Source organism: Oncorhynchus keta, chromosome 12 (assembly GCF_023373465.1).
Source record: "Oncorhynchus keta strain PuntledgeMale-10-30-2019 chromosome 12, Oket_V2, whole genome shotgun sequence".
In the NCBI taxonomy this organism is placed as follows: domain Eukaryota; kingdom Metazoa; phylum Chordata; class Actinopteri; order Salmoniformes; family Salmonidae; genus Oncorhynchus; species Oncorhynchus keta.
Genome location: NC_068432.1, coordinates 24,385,249 through 24,404,318, shown reverse-complemented (window position 1 = coordinate 24,404,318; position 19,070 = coordinate 24,385,249). Strand labels below are relative to the sequence as shown.

The window sequence follows — 19,070 nt, the reverse complement described above, 5'->3', positions numbered from 1 at the left end:
ATTACAGTAAAAGATACAGTGGGGAAAAAACAGAGCGTGTGTGTAGGGAGTGTGTGTCCCTCTGATTCCATGTCTCACTCTGTCAGCCGGATCTGGTCCAGTTGAATCAGGCTCTTTCCCAATGACTTCATCACTGAGGCATGGAGCCCGCTCCTGGATGGAGATCCCCCTAGTACTACCCAGCCAGGGTGTTTATCACATCCCTGCCTGCTCCCCAGCCATCTGTGACGCGCGCACGCGCACACACACACACACACACACACACACACACACACACACACACACACACACACACACACACACACACACACACACACACACACACACACACACACACACACACACACACACACACACACACACACACACACACACACACACACACACACACACACACACACACTAATTCTCTCTCACACTCTCACAGACATACACTCAAACACGTTCACAAAAAGGAGGGACCCTTAAACAAAGAGGAAAGAAGGGATGAGATCATTTCTTTTTTGGAAATTACTTATCAGCATGGGTCTGCTGGGAGGGACAGTCAGCTAAACACACTGCCTGCCCCCTGGGGGGCCCACTGCTGAGAAACAAAGAGCACCAATTATATATAGCACTCTGTTATTCCTGTCACCTGCCATGCATGTAGTCCTATAAAACAGTCCCCAACAATCCCCTGGGTCTTAGCCTGTGAGTGGCTGAGGAGGTGTGATGAGGTGAGAGGTCTGTCTCACTCAGTGACTGTGCTGCTGGCCTTTCCAGACGCAGAGTGTGGGGAGTGGAAGGGTTGACTCTGTCACAGGCGGATGGAGACAGCCAGGACTAGCCAGGCCAGGCTGCCCAACATAAGGTGTTGGGACCCAGGGGAGGCCAGGAGGAAGGGGGGAAAGCGGGAGGGGAGCAGTGGATCTGGGAGGAAGCTAGAACCAGAGTCCAGTCATTCTTCATCCTGTGGTGCCCGGCCTATCCCATTGATCGATGCCCACACTACTAACCTAGAGATCACCAATGCTTTATTTATTGTGGCAAACTCACCACACCATTTCAGTATCACTGTCAGTAAACCAATTATGTAAGTAACAAATCTATGACAGAACAATGCTGAATATGTGGGGCTTATACAGTATCCTGTGAATAATGGGTGACTGTACGTGCGGCTTCTATAATGTTCACCTTGTTGATTGTCTGCTTTGACAACACACAGGTCACCACATAGGTTACTATGGAGCTGGAGAAAACCACAGGCAGCAAGACAGTCTTCCGCTGTGAAATACTGTACAGTATGTTCTACTTTAAGTTTCAAGATTTATGTCACATGCACAAGTACAGTGAAATGCCTTTCTTGCAGACTGCAACAATACAGTAATCAATATAAATGAGTACATGCACAGTAATAATTCTGTATTAAACTGATTACTGCAGTAGGTAGATTATATAATGGGCATGTAAACGCCTTACTATGGTTATTTGAATCGGTGGAAGGTCAGAATCGAAGTAAGCATACACCGATTAAAACACCTGTTTTTCTGACCAATCTTTACAATGATTAGGACATGTAAACACCTAAAACGACATTCCAGTGGTGTACTTGATAAAAGTTCAATAAAATAAACACATTTGATCAGGGCATGTGCTAGCAGCAGCCAAGCAAGCCTCCCTCTTTAGTGTGAGTGAAGTGAGTTCGGAACAACTGAATGTACGTGTCTTAGAAGTCGTTTTCACATACAACCTTTATGTCCCAACTCAGAATCAAATACGCTTCACCCAAAATGGACGCTGTGGTAGAACGTTTGTTTTGATTGGCGATTTTCAGAATTTATCAGAGCGGCATGAATTAGCCTCATTTCATATGTGTCCATGTAAAAATGATTATTAGGGAAATCACTCTTCTTGCAAAACATGTAAATGTTTTAATCAAATTATTATACTGATCTGACTATCCACAATTATTACATTATTGTGTGCATGTAACCATACTCAATGTAGCACTAAAAATAACATAAGGTAGAACAAAAACACACAAGAAATAAAAATAACATAAGGTAGAACAAAAACACACAAGAAATAAAAATAACATAAGGTAGAACAAAAACACACAAGAAATAAAAATAACATAAGGTAGAACAAAAACACACAATAAATAAAAATAACATAAGGTAGAACAAAAACACACAAGAAATAAAAATAACATAAGGTAGAACAAAAACACACAAGAAATAAAAATAACATAAGGTAGAACAAAAACACACAAGAAATAAAAATAACATAAGGTAGAACAAAAACACACAAGAAATAAAAATAACATAAGGTAGAACAAAAACACACAAGAAATAAAAATAAGAACACAAGAAAGTAAGAAGCTTTATACAGAGTCAGTTCCAATACCATTAACAATGTGCAGGGATACTGGAGTGATAGATGTAGATACATGTATGTATACGGGTAAGGTGACTCGGCATCAGGATATATGATAAACAGAGTAGCAGCAGAGTAAATGATGATTGTGTGTATGTGTGTGCATGTGTAGCCATTCTGTTAGCTATTTAGCAGTCCAATGGCTTGGGGATATAAACTATTATTGAGGCTGTCGGTGTCAGACTTGATACACCGGCACCACTTGCCATAAGGAAGCAGGAAGAGCAGTCTAATGGCTTGGGTGGCTGGAGTCTTTAACGATTTTCCAGCCTTTCCATTCACACCGCCTAATATCAAATCAAATTCTGGATGGCAGGGAGCTCGGCCCCAGTGAAGTACTGGGCTGTCCGCACTCTCAAAGGTGCAGATGTAGAACTTTTTGAGGATTTGAGGGACCCAACCTTTTCAACTGCAGCCCCATCGATGTGGATGGGGGGGTGTGCCCCCTCTCTCCCTCCCCTGTAGTGCTTACATTACATCACTAAAAATAACAAGTGACAAAATTTTGTGCACAGTAATAGTTAGTTTCAGGTTTGAGGCTAGCGCTAGGTTGTGCATACACGTTGGGCAGGATGTGTGTCTGTCTAACGTACAGACAGCCAGTGAAAGTGCTGTTCAAGACCTACTTCCACCTAACGCCGCAACAATACAGTTTTAGCTATTTTCACTACAAAATAGTTTTTGTTTTATTGCTAGTACAAGTGCTTTACAACCACTGTTATTACCTCAGGCGAAAAGGTATTTATGGTCAATCAAACAAAACCAGAAAACATTGAAAAACAGTGACTACATTTAGATTCTCAATATAAATAAACAAAACATAAAACATTTAAAACCATTAGTTGATGACGAATGGGAAAAATGACTAAACATGCAAAGAATGATCAATAATTACTAAATAACATGCAAGTACAATCAAGTAACAGATTCTTCCATTCATTTGTCAAAAAAATAAGAAAAATCTAATCTAATCAAATTGAACACCGATGTCTGCCTCGAGGTGTTAAATATGTATAAGAGAGCCAATAGTTGTTATTTAGTCTAGGCGGGGAAATGACCCGTTGGGAACAACAGGTAGTAAATGTAAAACAGTTTTACGGTACGTTTTTATAAATAACCCCTATTTACACACAACCCCCTACTAAAACACATCCTTTGACTCATTAGCTTGGCTGCCATTGTTCTGAATGGGCATTTTTACAATTGCTTTGTTTGTGTTAATGTTGAATGAGTGGCCTTAGTTGGAGCTGTGCCCTGCCCTGCTTCGTGTTTTTATAAACGGACAGGCAGAGCCGTAAAAGCAGGCCTGTGACTCAGGACTCAGGAGGATCAGAGTTGGACTGGACTGTTCTATGATGACTGGTCTTCAAGCTCTGGGGAGAAGTGCTGAATTCAGCATCATACAGACTTGAGCATCATAACAGACCACAGTCTGATGCTACATTATACAAAACACTCATGATGCTGACTAAGATCAGACAGGAATTGTGCTGTTATATCAAGGCATACAACATAATTGTTGTTTGTGGCTGAATTCATCAACAAGGCTAAAATCATCACAGAATAAAACAAACTGATTCATAAATAGATGAGTAGCTCCACAGCTTGGACATGAACATATGAAGCCAAGTTTTGATGGCCGGGTGGGTTGTCTAGGCCTAGCAGGGAACAGGAGACGAAAACAAATTAATCAGGGATGAATATAGCAGGAAGCAGCATGTCGTGTGAAGAGATCACACCAAAACGAAGGGCCCGACACATGACACCGGACCCAGAGTATTAATCTGACCCCCTAATTCACCCCCATCTCCCCCACTCTTATTCATCTGTACAATAAAATAAACACAGAGAACAGAACCCTGTGTACCAGTGGCCCTTCAGAGGCCCTCAATGTGCTACACAGTGCTTTCAGAAAGTATCCCCATCTCTTGACTTTTATCACATTTTGCTGTGTTACAGCCTGAATTTAAAATGTTAGACTGAATTTAAAAAATAACCTTTATGCATGATGGTTGAAACAAAAGATTACATGTAACAAAAATTTTATGAATTGGAAACTATTAAATATATATGTGAAATTAAATTCAACAATAATGTATGTTGATGCTAATATTATGTAAAATATCTAATTATGTTTCCATATGATAACAATAGCCTAATATATGCAATATGCTGACACTATTGTCTTTTATTAACAGTTTCACTTAATCAACCTAATAATTATGTACACACCCCTCACTATTGTCATCTACTATTGCTTCTCTACATAACCTGATTCAAGCATTCATGACATTACCCTGAAGAAGGCACAGTGATGCCAAAACGGTGTTTTATCCATTAAATTATTATTATTATTAAATTATATAATTATTATTATATATATATAGAAAGAGAGAGAGAGAGTGTGTTTGACTCTCTTTATTTCATTTTATAGCATGCAGTTCATTCGCCATTGTTTTCTCTGGATGTGTGCCAGTTCATGCTAAAAATAAGTGTAAAAAAACAGACATTGAATATCCATTTGACCATGGGGAAGTTATTAATTACACTTTGGATGGTGTATCAATACACCCATTCACTAGAAAAATACCGGCGTCCTTCCTAACTCCGTTGCCGGAGAGAATGAAGCAAATCTAATGCAACATATTATGGAGTACCACTCTCCATATTTTCAAGCATAGTGGTGGCTGCATAATGTTATGGGTTGCTTGTAATCATTAAGGACTGGGGAGTTTTTCAGGATAAAAAAAGAATGGAATGGAGCTAAGCACAAACCTGGTTCAGTCTGCTTTCCACCAGACACTGGGAGACCTAAACCATAAGGACAAACCTGGTTCAGTCTGCTTTCCACCAGACACTGGGAGACCTAAACCATAAGGACAAACCTGGTTCAGTCTGCTTTCCACCAGACACTGGGATACCTAAACCATAAGGACAAACCTGGTTCAGTCTGCTTTCCACCAGACACTGGGAGACCTAAACCATAAGGACAAACCTGGTTCAGTCTGCTTTCCACCAGACACTGGGAGAACTAAACCATAAGGACAAACCTTGTTCAGTCTGCTTTCCACCAGACACTGGGAGACCTAAACCATAAGCACAAACCTGGTTCAGTCTGCTTTCCACCAGACACTGGGATACCTAAACCATAAGGACAAACCTGGTTCAGTCTGCTTTCCACCAGACACTGGGAGACCTAAACCATAAGGACAAACCTGGTTCAGTCTGCTTTCCACCAGACACTGGGAGAACTAAACCATAAGGACAAACCTTGTTCAGTCTGCTTTCCACCAGACACTGGGAGACCTAAACCATAAGCACAAACCTGGTTCAGTCTGCTTTCCACCAGACACTGGGAGACCTAAACAATAAGGACAAACCTGGTTCAGTCTGCTTTCCACCAGACACTGGGAGACCTAAACCATAAGGACAAACCTGGTTCAGTCTGCTTTCCACCAGACACTGGGAGACCTAAACCATAAGGACAAACACACTGGAGTTGCTTACCAGGACGACATTAAAATGTTCCCGAGTGGCCTAGTTAAAGTTTTTAAATTAAACAGGCTTAAAAATCTATGGCAATACTTAAAAATGGCTTTCTAGAAATGCTCAACAACCAACTTAACAGAGCTTGAAGAATTTTCAGGTGTGCAAGGCTCTTAGAGACTTCCCCAGAATCGCTGCGAAAGGTGATTCTAACATGTATTGACTCATGGATGTGAATACTTATGTAAATTAGATATTTCTGTATCTAATTAACAATAAATATCACCTAATAACTTCCACTTAATAAGTCATATTATTTTCTGAGGTCCGATTGAGAGAAATCTGTCATTTGAGGAGAGCCAAGACACGTAATCATAATGAGAGGAGATGAGAAAACGGGCTCCCCGCTATGACTTGCATTAAACTTAACGACGCCATTATTAAAACCGTCACCGCCAATCTGGCCCGCCATCCCTCACTCCCTCTCTCATGTCCTCCTAAATGAGGGATCTGCCTGTGTTTCTCTTAGAGCTGGCCTGGCCGGCCATTGGCTTGATCAATGCCATCTTTGTGAGGGCTTTCTTAGGTGACCCGTCCTTCCCAGCCTTCATTCTCAGTAGCCAGTGACTAACAACTAACAACGTAAGGGGGAAAATCCTGTGGTCTGCCCTGTCGGCCCTCCCCCCCACCACCCAGCCCTATCCAAAACCCTCAAACAACCCCCACCCTCCCTGCAGAATGCATTAATAGGAATAATTTTATCATATTTCTTAAAGAGGCTCTGGCTATTTATAGGACCAGTGAGGTGCATTCCGTGATGTAATCTATTAACCCTGGAATAAACATGAAGGGGTTCCACTCAAAGCCATTCATTTAACTTTGATTTGATTTTGACCTCGTAAATAGAGTCTTGTGAGAGGTGAGTAGTCATCATAAGAATCAAATTGAACCTAAATGTAACTCATCACCTAGGCCAAAAATGCACCTTCATTTGAAACAATTACTTAGTATCTGGTCAAATTCTGATTGAATTACTGAGGAAATGTGGATAATTCTCTGTCAGATCTTTATAACTGGTCAGTTACTGATACCAACACAATTAGCCCAGGCACATCTCTCTCTCTCTCTCTCTGGAACCTCCGAGCACTCCCTCTGGGCAGGGCTCACGGGGCTAAGCCTACTGTGTATTGTTAGTTAGTCTCGGGGGCAGGAAAGGCCATCTGCATGGGCATTGTGCTGATAATGTGCTCCACACTGAGCGATGGACTCACATGGAAATGAGTGCTTTCTCATGGAGAGGACCCCTGTTCCCCCTTCTCCATCACGCTGACATTCACAGGGAGACCCCAGTCAGCCTGGATTTTCACCACAGCATATCAATGGACCTCTCACCAGTAGTCCCCTCCATTGACACCCAATCTGGAGGATTACTGAATTACAATACACTACATGTTACGGTGGCTGATTGACCGTGGTAATTCAATGGGCTTCAATCAAGGTGAATGATTATCAACCAGGGAATTCCTCTGGTGCTTTCAAGATAAACACAAATGTAAGTAAAGTATAGCTACAGTAAGTGTGTAAGTGTTACAAAACACACACGCACAGCTAACATGGACCAATGGTTCCCAAATGTTGTTTTATTTTTGCTGTGAAGGTGAACCACGTAAGCTTTCTCAAGCCACCGAGGAGGAGGACGTCGCCTCAACGACTCAAACCTTTTAGAAATCCCTGGCCTAGACCAGCCACGCTGTAGTCCACCAGACACTGAATCGGCACCTGAAACCCGACAATGAAATCATCAAGAACCTTTTCATTCCCACATGTGATCTGGCTGTTGTGTTGAACATCTTGCAAGTTTGTTTTACTCACTGCTTTAGCACACTCTGCTAACCCTGATGTCCTTGCCGTGTCTGAATCCTGGCTCAGGAAGGCCACCAAAAATTCAGAGATTTCCATACCCAACGATAACATCTTCCGTCAAGATAGAACTGCCAAAGGGGGAGGAGTTGCAGTCTACTGCAGAGATAGCCTGCAAAGTAATGTCATACTTTCCAGGTCCATACCCAAACAGTTCGAACTACTAATTTTGAAAATTACTATCTCCAGAAATAAGTCTCTCACTGTTGCCGCCTGCTACCGACCCCCCTCAGCTCCCAGCTGTGCCCTGGACACCATTTGTGAATTGATCGCCCCCCCATCTAGCTTCAGAGTTTGTTCTGTTAGGTGACCTAAACTGGGATATGCTTAACACCCCGGCAGTCCTACAATCTAAGCTAGATGCCCTTACACAAATCATCAAGGAACCCACCAGGTACAACCCTAACTCTGTAAGCAAGGGCACCCTCATAGACGTCATCCTGACCAACTGGCCCTCCAAATACACCTCCGCTGTCTTCCTCCAGGATCCCAGCGATCACTGCCTCATTGCCTGTATCCGCTACGGAGGCGCAGTCAAACGACCACCCCTCATCACTGTCAAACGCTCCCTAAAACACTTCTGTGAGCAGGCCTTTCTAATCGACCTGGCCCGGGTATCTTGGAAGGACATTGACCTCATCCCGTCAGTTGAGGATGCCTGGTCATTCTTTAAAAGTAACTTCCTCACCATTTTAGATAAGCATGCTCTGTTCAAAAAATGCAGAACTAAGAACAGGTTCACTTTTTTTTAATTTATTTTTTTACCTTTATTTTTTTACCAAGTCAGTTAAGAACACATTCTTATTTTCAATGACGGCCTGGGAACAGTGGGTTAACTGCCTGTTCAGGGGCAGAACAAAAGATTTGTACCTTGTCAGCTCGGGGGTTTGAACTCGCAACCTTCCGGTTACTAGTCCAACGCTCTAACCACTAGGCTACGCTGCCGCCCCAAAACTCTAGACCTGACTGCCCTTGACAAGCACAAAAACATCCTGTGGCGGACTGCAATAGCATCGAATAGTCCCCGCGATATGCAACTGTTCAGGGAAGTCAGGAACCAATACATGCAGTCAGTCAGGAAAGCTAAGGCCAGCTTCTTCAGGCAGAAGTTTGCATCCTGTAGCTCCAACTCCAAAAAGTTCTGGGACACTGTGAAGTCCATGGAGAACAAGAGCACCTCCTCCCAGCTGCCCACTGCACTGAGGCTAGGTAACACGGTCACCACCGATAAATCCATGATTATCGAAAACTTCAACAAGCATTTCTCGATGGCTGGCCATGCCTTCCGCATGGCTACTCCAACCTCGGCCAACAGCTCCTCCCAGCCTCTCCAGGTTCTCCTTTACCCAAATCCAGATATCAGATGTCCTGAAAGAGCTGCAAAACCTGGACCCATATAAATCAGCTGGGCTTGACAATCTGGACCCCCTATTTCTGAAACTATCCGCCGCCATTGTCGCAGCCTGTTCAACCTCTCTTTCATATCGTCTGAGATCCCCAAGGATTGGAAAGCTGCCACAGTCATCCCCCTCTTCAAAGGGGGAGACACCCTGGACCCAAACTGTTACAGACCTATATCCATCCTGCCCTGCCTATCTAAGTTCTTCGAAAGCCAAGTCAACAAACAGGTCACTGACCATCTCGAATCCCACAGTACCTTCTCCGCTGTGCAATCTGGTTTTCGGGCCGGTCACGGGTGCACCTCAACCACACTCAAGGTACTAAACGATATCATAACCGCCATCGATAAAAGACAGTACTGTGCAGCCGTCTTCATCGACCTTGCCAAGGCTTTCGACTCTGTCAATCACCATATTCTTATCGGCAGACTCAGTAGCCTCGGTTTTTCGGAGGACTGCCTTGCCTGGTTCACCAATTACTTTGCAGACAGAGTTCAGTGTGTCAAATCGGAGTGCATGCTGTCCGGTCCTCTGGCAGTCTCTATGGGGGTGCCACAGGGTTCAATTCTCGGGCCGACTCTTTTCTCTGTATATATCAATGATGTTGATCTTGCTGCGGGCGATTCCCTGATCCACCTCTACGCAGACGACACCATTCTATATACTTTCGGCCCGTCATTGGACACTGTGCTATCTAACCTCCAAACGAGCTTCAATGCCATACAACACTCCTTCCGTGGCCTCCAACTGCTCTTAAACGCTAGTAAAACCAAATGCATGCTTTTCAACCGATCGCTGCCTGCACCCGCATGCCCGACTAGCATCACCACCCTGGATGGTTCCGACCTTGAATATGTGGACATCTATAAGTACCTAGGTGTCTGGCTAGACTGCAAACTCTCCTTCCAGACTCATATCAAACATCTCCAATCGAAAATCAAATCAAGAGTCGGCTTTCTATTCCGCAACAAAGCCTCCTTCACTCACGCCGCCAAGCTTACCCTAGTAAAACTGACTATCCTACTGATCCTCGACTTCGGCGATGTCATCTACAGAATTGCTTCCAACACTCTACTCAGCAAACTGGATGCAGTGCCATCCGTTTTGTCACTAAAGCACCTTATACCACCCACCACTGCGACTTGTATGCTCTAGTCGGCTGGCCCTCGCCACATATTCGTCGCCAGACCCACTGGCTCCAGGTCATCTACAAGTCCATGCTAGGTAAAGCTCCGCCTTATCTCAGTTCACTGGTCACGATGGCAACACCCATCCGTAGCACGCGCTCCAGCAGGTGTATCTCACTGATCATCCCTAAAGCCAACACCTCATTTGGCCGACTTTCGTTCCAGTACTCTGCTGCCTGTGACTGGAACGAATTGCAAAAATCGCTGAAGTTGGAGACTTTTATCTCCCTCACCAACTTCAAACATCAGCTATCTGAGCAGCTAACCGATCGCTGCAGCTGTACATAGTCTATTGGTAAATAGCCCACCCATTTTCACCTACCTCATCCCCACACTGTTTTTATTTATTTACTTTTCTGCTCTTTTGTACACCAATATCTATACCTGTACTTGACCATCTGATCATTTATCACTCCAGTGTTAATCTGCAAAATTGTAATTATTCGCCTACCTCCTCATGCCTTTTGCACACATTGTATATAGACTCCCCTTTTTTTCTACTGTGTTATTGACTTGTTAATTGTTTACTCCATGTGTAACTCTGTGTTGTCTGTTCACACTGCTATGCTTTATCTTGGCCAGGTCGCAGTTGCAAATGAGAACTTGTTCTCAACTAGCCTACCTGGTTAAATAAAGGTGAAAAAAAATATTTAAAAAAAATTATAATCCGCCCATCTCACCACCACCCTAGTCTAAACAGCCTAAACACACATCCCTACTAGAGACATCAACCATCCCTCAGGCTGGGGCTAGGGGTGAAATTAATATGGAATCACTGAGCTCTCATTACTGACGCTTATCTACCATGTTTAACTCAGGAAAACAACCAATCTATCCAGTTCTGGTAAGGAACTTACAATGATGTGTGTGTGTTTCCTCCAATGGGTCTCTGGAATCCCAACCACACTGACTGGTCTCTTATCAGAGATAGGAGAGGGGAGTAAAGGGGGAATGTAACAAAAAAACATGCTGGCTATCTGATGACACCACAAGAGTCATCATTGAGACTTGGGGGGGGTGTTATGATGAGTCTGGTGTGTCATGCAGCTGTGGGACATCAGTTCACACAGGAAGTAGCATGATCTATCCACTGTGATTTGTTTATGAATGGTTTGGCAACAATAAACACGGATAGGATGTGATGAAGGCTTCTGTATTTATGGTTGTGTAATGCTGGCATTACACAACCATAATGCCAGCGTCTATTTATGATCAGAATGTTTTATAGATTTGTTTTATTTTACCCTTATTTTACCAAGTAAGTTGGTAAAACATTCTAATTTACAGCAACGACCTGGAGAATAGTTACAGGGGGGTGGATGAATGAATGAGCCAATTGGAAGATGGGGATGATTAGGTGGCCATGCTGGTATAAAGGACAGATTAAAAAATTGCCAGGACACCGGGGTTAACACCCCTACTCTCACAATAAGCGCAATGGGATCTTTAGTGACCACACAAGGTCAGGATACCCGTTAAACATCCCATCCGAAAGTCGGCATCCTACACAGGGCAATGTCCCCAATCAATGCCCTGGAGCATTGGGATATTTATTTTTGACCAGAGGAAAGAGTGCGTCCTACTGGCACACCAATACCACTTAAATCAGAAGAGTTCAATCAGAAGCTAAATTAAACGAGAGGGGCACATTCTGATCAAACATGACAACCATGAAAGGAAAAGTACTCTCTTTTGATGAAGAGGCATCATAAGTCATCAAATATAATATACGGGTAGCTACATGTCTTATCAGGACCACCACATCATATCAAACCTTTCTATTATTGTTTAACAATCCATCAGAAAATCATTGAGATGTGTTGTATTACTACATACATTACTGTATGTATGGAGCAAGTACATCTCCTTTCAATTGTGTTTCAATTTTGAAATCTAAACAGAATTTACCCACATACTTTTCTGTTTTCTGTAGTCTATAGGTAAATAGCTCACCCTTTTTCACCTACCTCATTCCCATACTGTTTTTATACTGTTTTTATTTATTTACTTTTCTGCTCTTTTGCACACCAATATCTCTACCTGTACATGCCCATCTGATCATTTATCACTCCAGTGTTAATCTGCAAAATTGTATTATTCGCCTCCCTCCTCATGCCTTTTGCACACATTGTATATAGACTGCCCATTTTTTTCTACTGTGTTATTGACTTGCTAATTGTTTACTCCATGTGTAACTCTGTGTTGTCTGTTCACACTGCTATGCTTTATCTTGGCCAGGTCGCAGTTGCAAATGAGAACTTGTTCTCAACTAGCCTACCTGGTTAAATAAAGGTGAAATAAAATTTAAAAAAATACTTTTCTGTTTTTAATCATTTAGAATATTGTTTAGGTATATGTTTTCAAAATGACCCACATGATCGATGGGAATAGATTTTGTTGGCGAGAAGTGATCTCTCATTAAACGTCATGCTATGACATGTGAGAGGCAAATTTACGGCGTATATAATGGTTATTTTTCAGTTGTGTGTTCCTTCCCCGGCCTATTGTTTAGCAGATGTTCAGATGGACTCAAATCAAAAGGGCACATCCACAAATCTCCTGGGCCAAACTATCTGTCTGAGCCACACAGATTAGGCTGTTTAATGCCAAAAAGATTTTTATGAAATCTTTCTGATACATTCACATGTGAACAACAGCCAATGGGCTGAGCAATAGAGAAATGAATCTTTACAAGTTGAGAATAGTCCAACAACATGTGTTGAAACATTTGCTTCTAACAGCTCTTTGCCAGTACTTTCATTTTCCTTCATGTTTCTCTATGTGAGGTTAAAAGGGCATTGACCTATATGTATCTTTGCAGTTATGATAAATGGCTAACCTGACTGAATAATAAGAAGAGGGAAATGAATGCCTTCATATCATGTCAGAGTGAAATCACCACAAGTCCAAAGGTCGCTTCATTCACAATAACCGAATAAGGAATTACATGACTTAATGCTTTCACTCCTCTTTCCTTCTGAGGCAAACATGGTGGTCAGCTTCTTGAAATTCAATTGTACACAATGGTGATGAATAAAAACAATATAAAACGACAAGGGAACTGAGGAACAGTGAGCAAGAGAGTAAATATGGCTAAATCGTTAAACTATACAATTCCAATACAAATATGGCTTTGATTTATTTCAGAATGTTCAATGAAAAAATAGGAGAATTTCAAATCTATAAACTAGATCAATTTGATTTAATAAAACTTTAGAAGTCAGTTAACTGTTATTTCAACCCACTTAAAAGTTATAACATATACTGTAAAAAATAAATACAATTAAAAATAAGATTTGTAAGCACAGCATTTGTAATGATGCAATACAATCATTATTGTTTGTTTGTGTAAAAAAGAAACAATGGGTTAAAAATGGACAGAAACTGTATATCTGTCTGAAGACTATAAAATATGAATACTATAGGTTAAAAAACATGTCACAATGTTAACAGTCAAGTTAGGACCCTTGTACTATATAATAACTGGCTGTACAGGAAAACCGTTGGGGCCTGGAAGAGCCGTTTCCTCATCAATTACTAAGAGACACAGGGGGTCTGTTTTCATGAACTGTGCATAGATAAATGTTAGAAACTGTTGTGATACACCCATAGCGAAAGCAGAGATATCAGCAGACACAGTGCCTTCAGAAGGTATTCACAGACCTTGACTTTTTCCACATTATGTTGTGTTACAGCCTGATTTTAAAATGGATTAAATTGAGATTTTGTGTCACTGGCCTACATATAATACTCTAGAATGTCAACGTGGACTTGTGTTTTTAGAAATGTTTAAAAGTTTATAAAAATGAAAAGCTAAAATGGCTCGAGTCAAATTCCCCGTTCCGCTGGACAATAACCTAAAACACAAGACCAAATCAACACTTGAGTTGCTTACCAAGAAGACCGTGAATATTCCTGAGTGGCTTAAATCGGCCTGAAAATCTATGTCAAGACTTGAAAATGGCTGTCTAGCAATGATATACAACCCACTTGACAGAGCTTGAAGAATTGTAAGAAGAATAATGTGTAAATGTCGTACATTCCAGGTGTGCAAATTACTTAGAGACTTACCAAGAAAGACTCACAGCTGCAATCGCTGCCAAAGGTGACTCTAACATGTATTGACTCAGGGGTATGAATACTTATGTATATGAGGTATTTCTGTATTTCATTTGCAATCATTTTGCAAATATTTATAAAAACATGTTTTCACTGTGTCATTATGAGATATTTTGTGTAGATGGGTGAGAAAAAAATTTGATTTAACCCATTTTGAATTCAGGCAGTAACACAACAAATGGTGGAATAAGTCAAGGGGTACGAATACTTTTTTGAAGACACTGTACCATCTTCTATTCCTGTGTCTAAACATCACTAAAACCTACAAAATGGTTTTATATGTTTTAAGATTGTTCTACAGACAACACTGTTATATGAGTTTGTAACAAGTATTTCTACCATATTGCCACAGTCCACAGCAGCACTGCTGACTGCAACCAACAGACATGAGAAAACCTAAGCTGTATGACTGAAAGAATGTTATTTAATACATATTAAAAGCTATGTTAAAAAGAATCCAAGGAATTGATTTAGCATTGATTAGCAATGACACACAGGAAATGTTACAATATTAAATCAATACTGAGTGTTAACTGCAACACTGCTCCAGTGTCTGTACGGGTCCACACTTTCCTGTGTTAAATAAATAGAGTTTTTTGTTTTATTTTTCTTTATTATTTTCCTCTAACCCTACCACCCCTTCCCTTAATTGGAGTAAACTAATGAACAACAACACTTAGGCTTCTACTTCCAACTTAAACATACTATATACATTTTACGGATAGAATCTATTTTACAATAGTTATTTTTCTATTTGTTTGTTTTCACTCCTATCCTACCGCTACCCTAAACCCCTCCCATCTATTTCTGAAAACCATCCAATTTTATTTTCTATTTGCCATATGTTTTTAACTGTGCTGTTTCACAAAAGTTCTGAATCTACATTTTTTAATATATTTTACATGAGTTATCTTGTTGTTATTAGTCCCACCCTTTAGCTCCTCTCAACCCCTCCCTCCCATCTATCGCTTCCATATTGGATTGGATTAATACACTGCTTAGTGTAAAGCCTTATTTGCATTTCCCAGGTTGCCTTGGGATTCGAGTGAATTGTAGAGTTACCACTCATGACTGTATTTGTTAGTGACAGAGATATGATCGTTGTGGCCTTCACCCAGTGAGAACCTTAAAATGGTATTATTCATGACAATACATACTTATTTTCAGCCTAGTTTTAGCCTAAAACAGTGGCCTGAAACTAATGGTTTACAGGCCACATTGGGCCTGCAAGTCACATTATGTTGGCTTGCAAAGTGATGTTCCTATTGGAATCCAGCCAGAGTGGAGATATCCAACATTTGGCATTTGTATTCACCCGCAACCTGCATTCAGAATGACTGACAGGGTTGTGAAGACTAAGATATGAGACTACATAAAGCATCTAAACTGGATCAACCATTTCAGTAAAGGGTGCAATAAATCTAAGTTAAAAATTTGATTATTTTAGAAACATTTACGTTACTTATATTTCAGTAACATAAGATGAATTAATCAAACATTCTAAAAATCAACCTGCAACAGAGCATGCTGGGAAATATGATTATGATGGGCATGGTTTTGATTCAGCACTGGTTATTAACACCAACACTGGGTTCTTTTACACCACTGAGTTCTACAGAGTTAATTTAACTCCTGAATCAACACTAGAGATGTTACACTGAAAAATCTACATGAAATGATACTGGCCAATTTGCTGTGCATAAAAAAAGGTAGAAAAGGAAAAAGTAACACTGGTCAACACGACAATAAACAGGCAAAAACAGACAATGAATGGGTTAACACTGAAGATGTGGACAAGCAGCTAAAGGATGAACTAAAAGTGGCAATGGGCATGGGTTGGTAATTAAAGAGTTAATACTTAAGGGTTAAAAGTGAAGGTGTGGTCAATCCGGTAAAGGGTTAATAATAGTGAAGGTGTGTGACGTGGATATGTCACAGAGCCATCACAGGATGACAGTTTCTGTGAGAAAACTTGACTATCAGGCAATTGTCAAGGTGGATGGGCTTCAGTCAGGAAGGAAGTTGTCAAGGTGGATGGGCTTCAGTCAGGAAGGAAGTTGTCAAGGTGGATGGGCTTCAGTCAGGAAGGAAGTTGTCAAGGTGGATGGGCTTCAGTCAGGAAGGAAGTTGTCAAGGTGGATGGGCTTCAGTCAGGAAGGAAGTTGTCAAGGTGGATGGGCTTCAGTCAGGAAGGAAGTTGACGGTTAACAGGTTGTAAAAAGGAGAGTTTGTGACTCATAGTAAAACTTGCCAATCACCTCTGTATCTCAATGACTAGGGCCTGAAACCATCATTACACACACACCGCACTGACAGCTATAAAATGTTCCTAAGATTTATATGATAGTTAAATGAATAGCCTATATTCAAATAAATTAATTTGAAAAGCATGTAAATAGAAACGCTGAAAACCTTCATGAATGATACAACTCTATGAACCCTTGTAATGACCAATAGACTTTAACCAAATTCTGCTGTTTTTCGTAACCTCAATTTGGGAATAATCTGTCAACAAATTGGAGAAAAAAGACAGATTTTATTAAAACAAGCACTAAAGAGTATGTATTCTTGAAACAAAGAAAAGAGCAGTAAAAACAACTGCTGATAAAGGATGTGAGCTGATGCAATCTCAAAGTCTGATTTCAGCACAGCAGTGTGTGTGTGTGTGTGTGTGTGTGTGTGTGTGTGTGTGTGTGTGTGTGTGTGTGTGTGTGTGTGTGTGTGTGTGTGTGTGTGTGTGTGTGTGTGTGTGTGTGTGTGTGTGTGTGTGTGTGTGTGTGTGTGTGTGTGTGTGTGTGTGTGTGTGTGTGCGATGTCTCAGGTGCCAATTTAACACCATGTTAGGTATACACAGCAAGGGCCACTCCCCCAACTGGCAGGTGTACAGACCAAGGGTAGTTTCCTGCTACACACCCTGGTCCTGACACCTCGACAAGGGCACCAACCCTCCAAGGCCTAAGCCTGCTTCCTCCTATCTGTGCCCAGCAGGCAGCCCTCCATACAGGGCAGGGTTATATAACCTTTTCACAGTATTGTGCTGACCCGAATCGGACTGTGCTGGCTCTGATACATTTTTTTGTACATAGTTTACTTCCATCACGTTTATGGTAGATGCATAACTTGGCACGGCACATCTCGGCTCAGTAATGTGAAGTGGGTATTGGTGTGAGAGGCAGGCAGCGTAGGTGGGTGGGTGTGAAGGTTCTATTAGCAGGAGGCTTGGGAAGGCCAGACCACAGGGCTGGTGACAGTGACGTCTAACTTGAGATCAGATCAGTCTGGGAGGGTGACACCAAGCTGCCAGTGGTGGGCAACAGACGGAAAAAGTACACAGTTGTTGCTCCACTCATTACGGCATGTGTGAAATGTCTTTATATGCCGATATCACCTGACCCCATTTCCACTGGAGTGTCATATGACACCAAATGAAGAGCAGAGCACAGACAGTCAGTCAGTCTAAGGTCACCATGGAAAAGCGAGAGAGACAGCAGTGACACACTGTATCACGATTTTAAACTAAATTTCAACCAGACCGTAGGCCAGAGACAGTTCATCCTAACCTGAGAAACAGTCTTACATACATACTCATAGCCATCCACACCATGTTAGAGCATGGCCATCAGTTAGCATCCAGAATATGGAAGATATTGAGGGGACAAAAGATACATCTTACCAGAGCAGCACAAATACATTTTCTACTGTTTAATCACCACACCCTTCAAGGGTCTGTCAAAACACTTAGAAAATAAAGTGTATTCCATGAAACACTGCATCTTCCAAAAATCCCCTTGTTAAATTGATGCTAACATTTTGGTCAGTGACCTGTGTCGCAGTCGGAACGAAATTAGAGCGGGTTTTCCTAAAAGGGGCACGAACGACCTCAAAATGCCACACTTGAACTTCTCTCAACCGTCATGTTCCAAATGAACGTATTCATGTGTGATACTACCCCCCTCATTGCCCCCCTTCCTCCCCCGTGACACACAGACACAAGCACGCACGCAAGCCTGCACACATACACACACAAACACACTTTCGCACAGACACACACATTTTCATTTCTTCAGAGGAGGCCCAATATTACTCAATGGCTAGGTTACTTACCCAATCAGAGACACCATCTGCTCCACTATGTGCCTGCTGAAGGCAGTTTCTGTGAAATTACTGAGGTGAAATTGCCCATATACTATAGTAATTACTGCCATGAGTGCCCTTTTTGGGAATGTAGTATACTATTATATTTACTACCAAACTTTGCATCTGCACTGACATTTTTCAAAGTAGTCCTTTTTTTAAAAACATTTTAAAGTGAAAAATCTTTTACTGTGAAATTGCCCATATACTATAGTAATTACTGTAGTGTTTTTGGGAATGTAGTATACTATTATATTTACTGTAGTGATTTGCGGACTGAGGTATACTGTAGTATTTACTTTATTTTGTCTTTTCCTTTTTTAAATGTTTTACTTTGACCCCTTTTTCTCCCCAATTTTGTGATATCCAATTGGTAGTTACAGTCTTGTCCCATCGCTGCAACTCTTCT

The 19,070-nt window shown here is 41.4% G+C and overlaps 1 long non-coding RNA gene across 1 annotated transcript; it reads right to left on the bottom strand.

Annotated features, from left to right (window-relative positions):
* Window positions 1-477: 477 nt before the first annotated feature.
* On the bottom strand, window positions 478-18,674 carry LOC127906303 (uncharacterized). Its single transcript, XR_008060830.1, has 2 exons — window positions 18,632-18,674; window positions 478-4,073 (listed from the first exon to the last, which is right to left on the bottom strand). It is a non-coding gene; the product is annotated as an uncharacterized LOC127906303 (long non-coding RNA).
* Window positions 18,675-19,070: the final 396 nt, after the last annotated feature.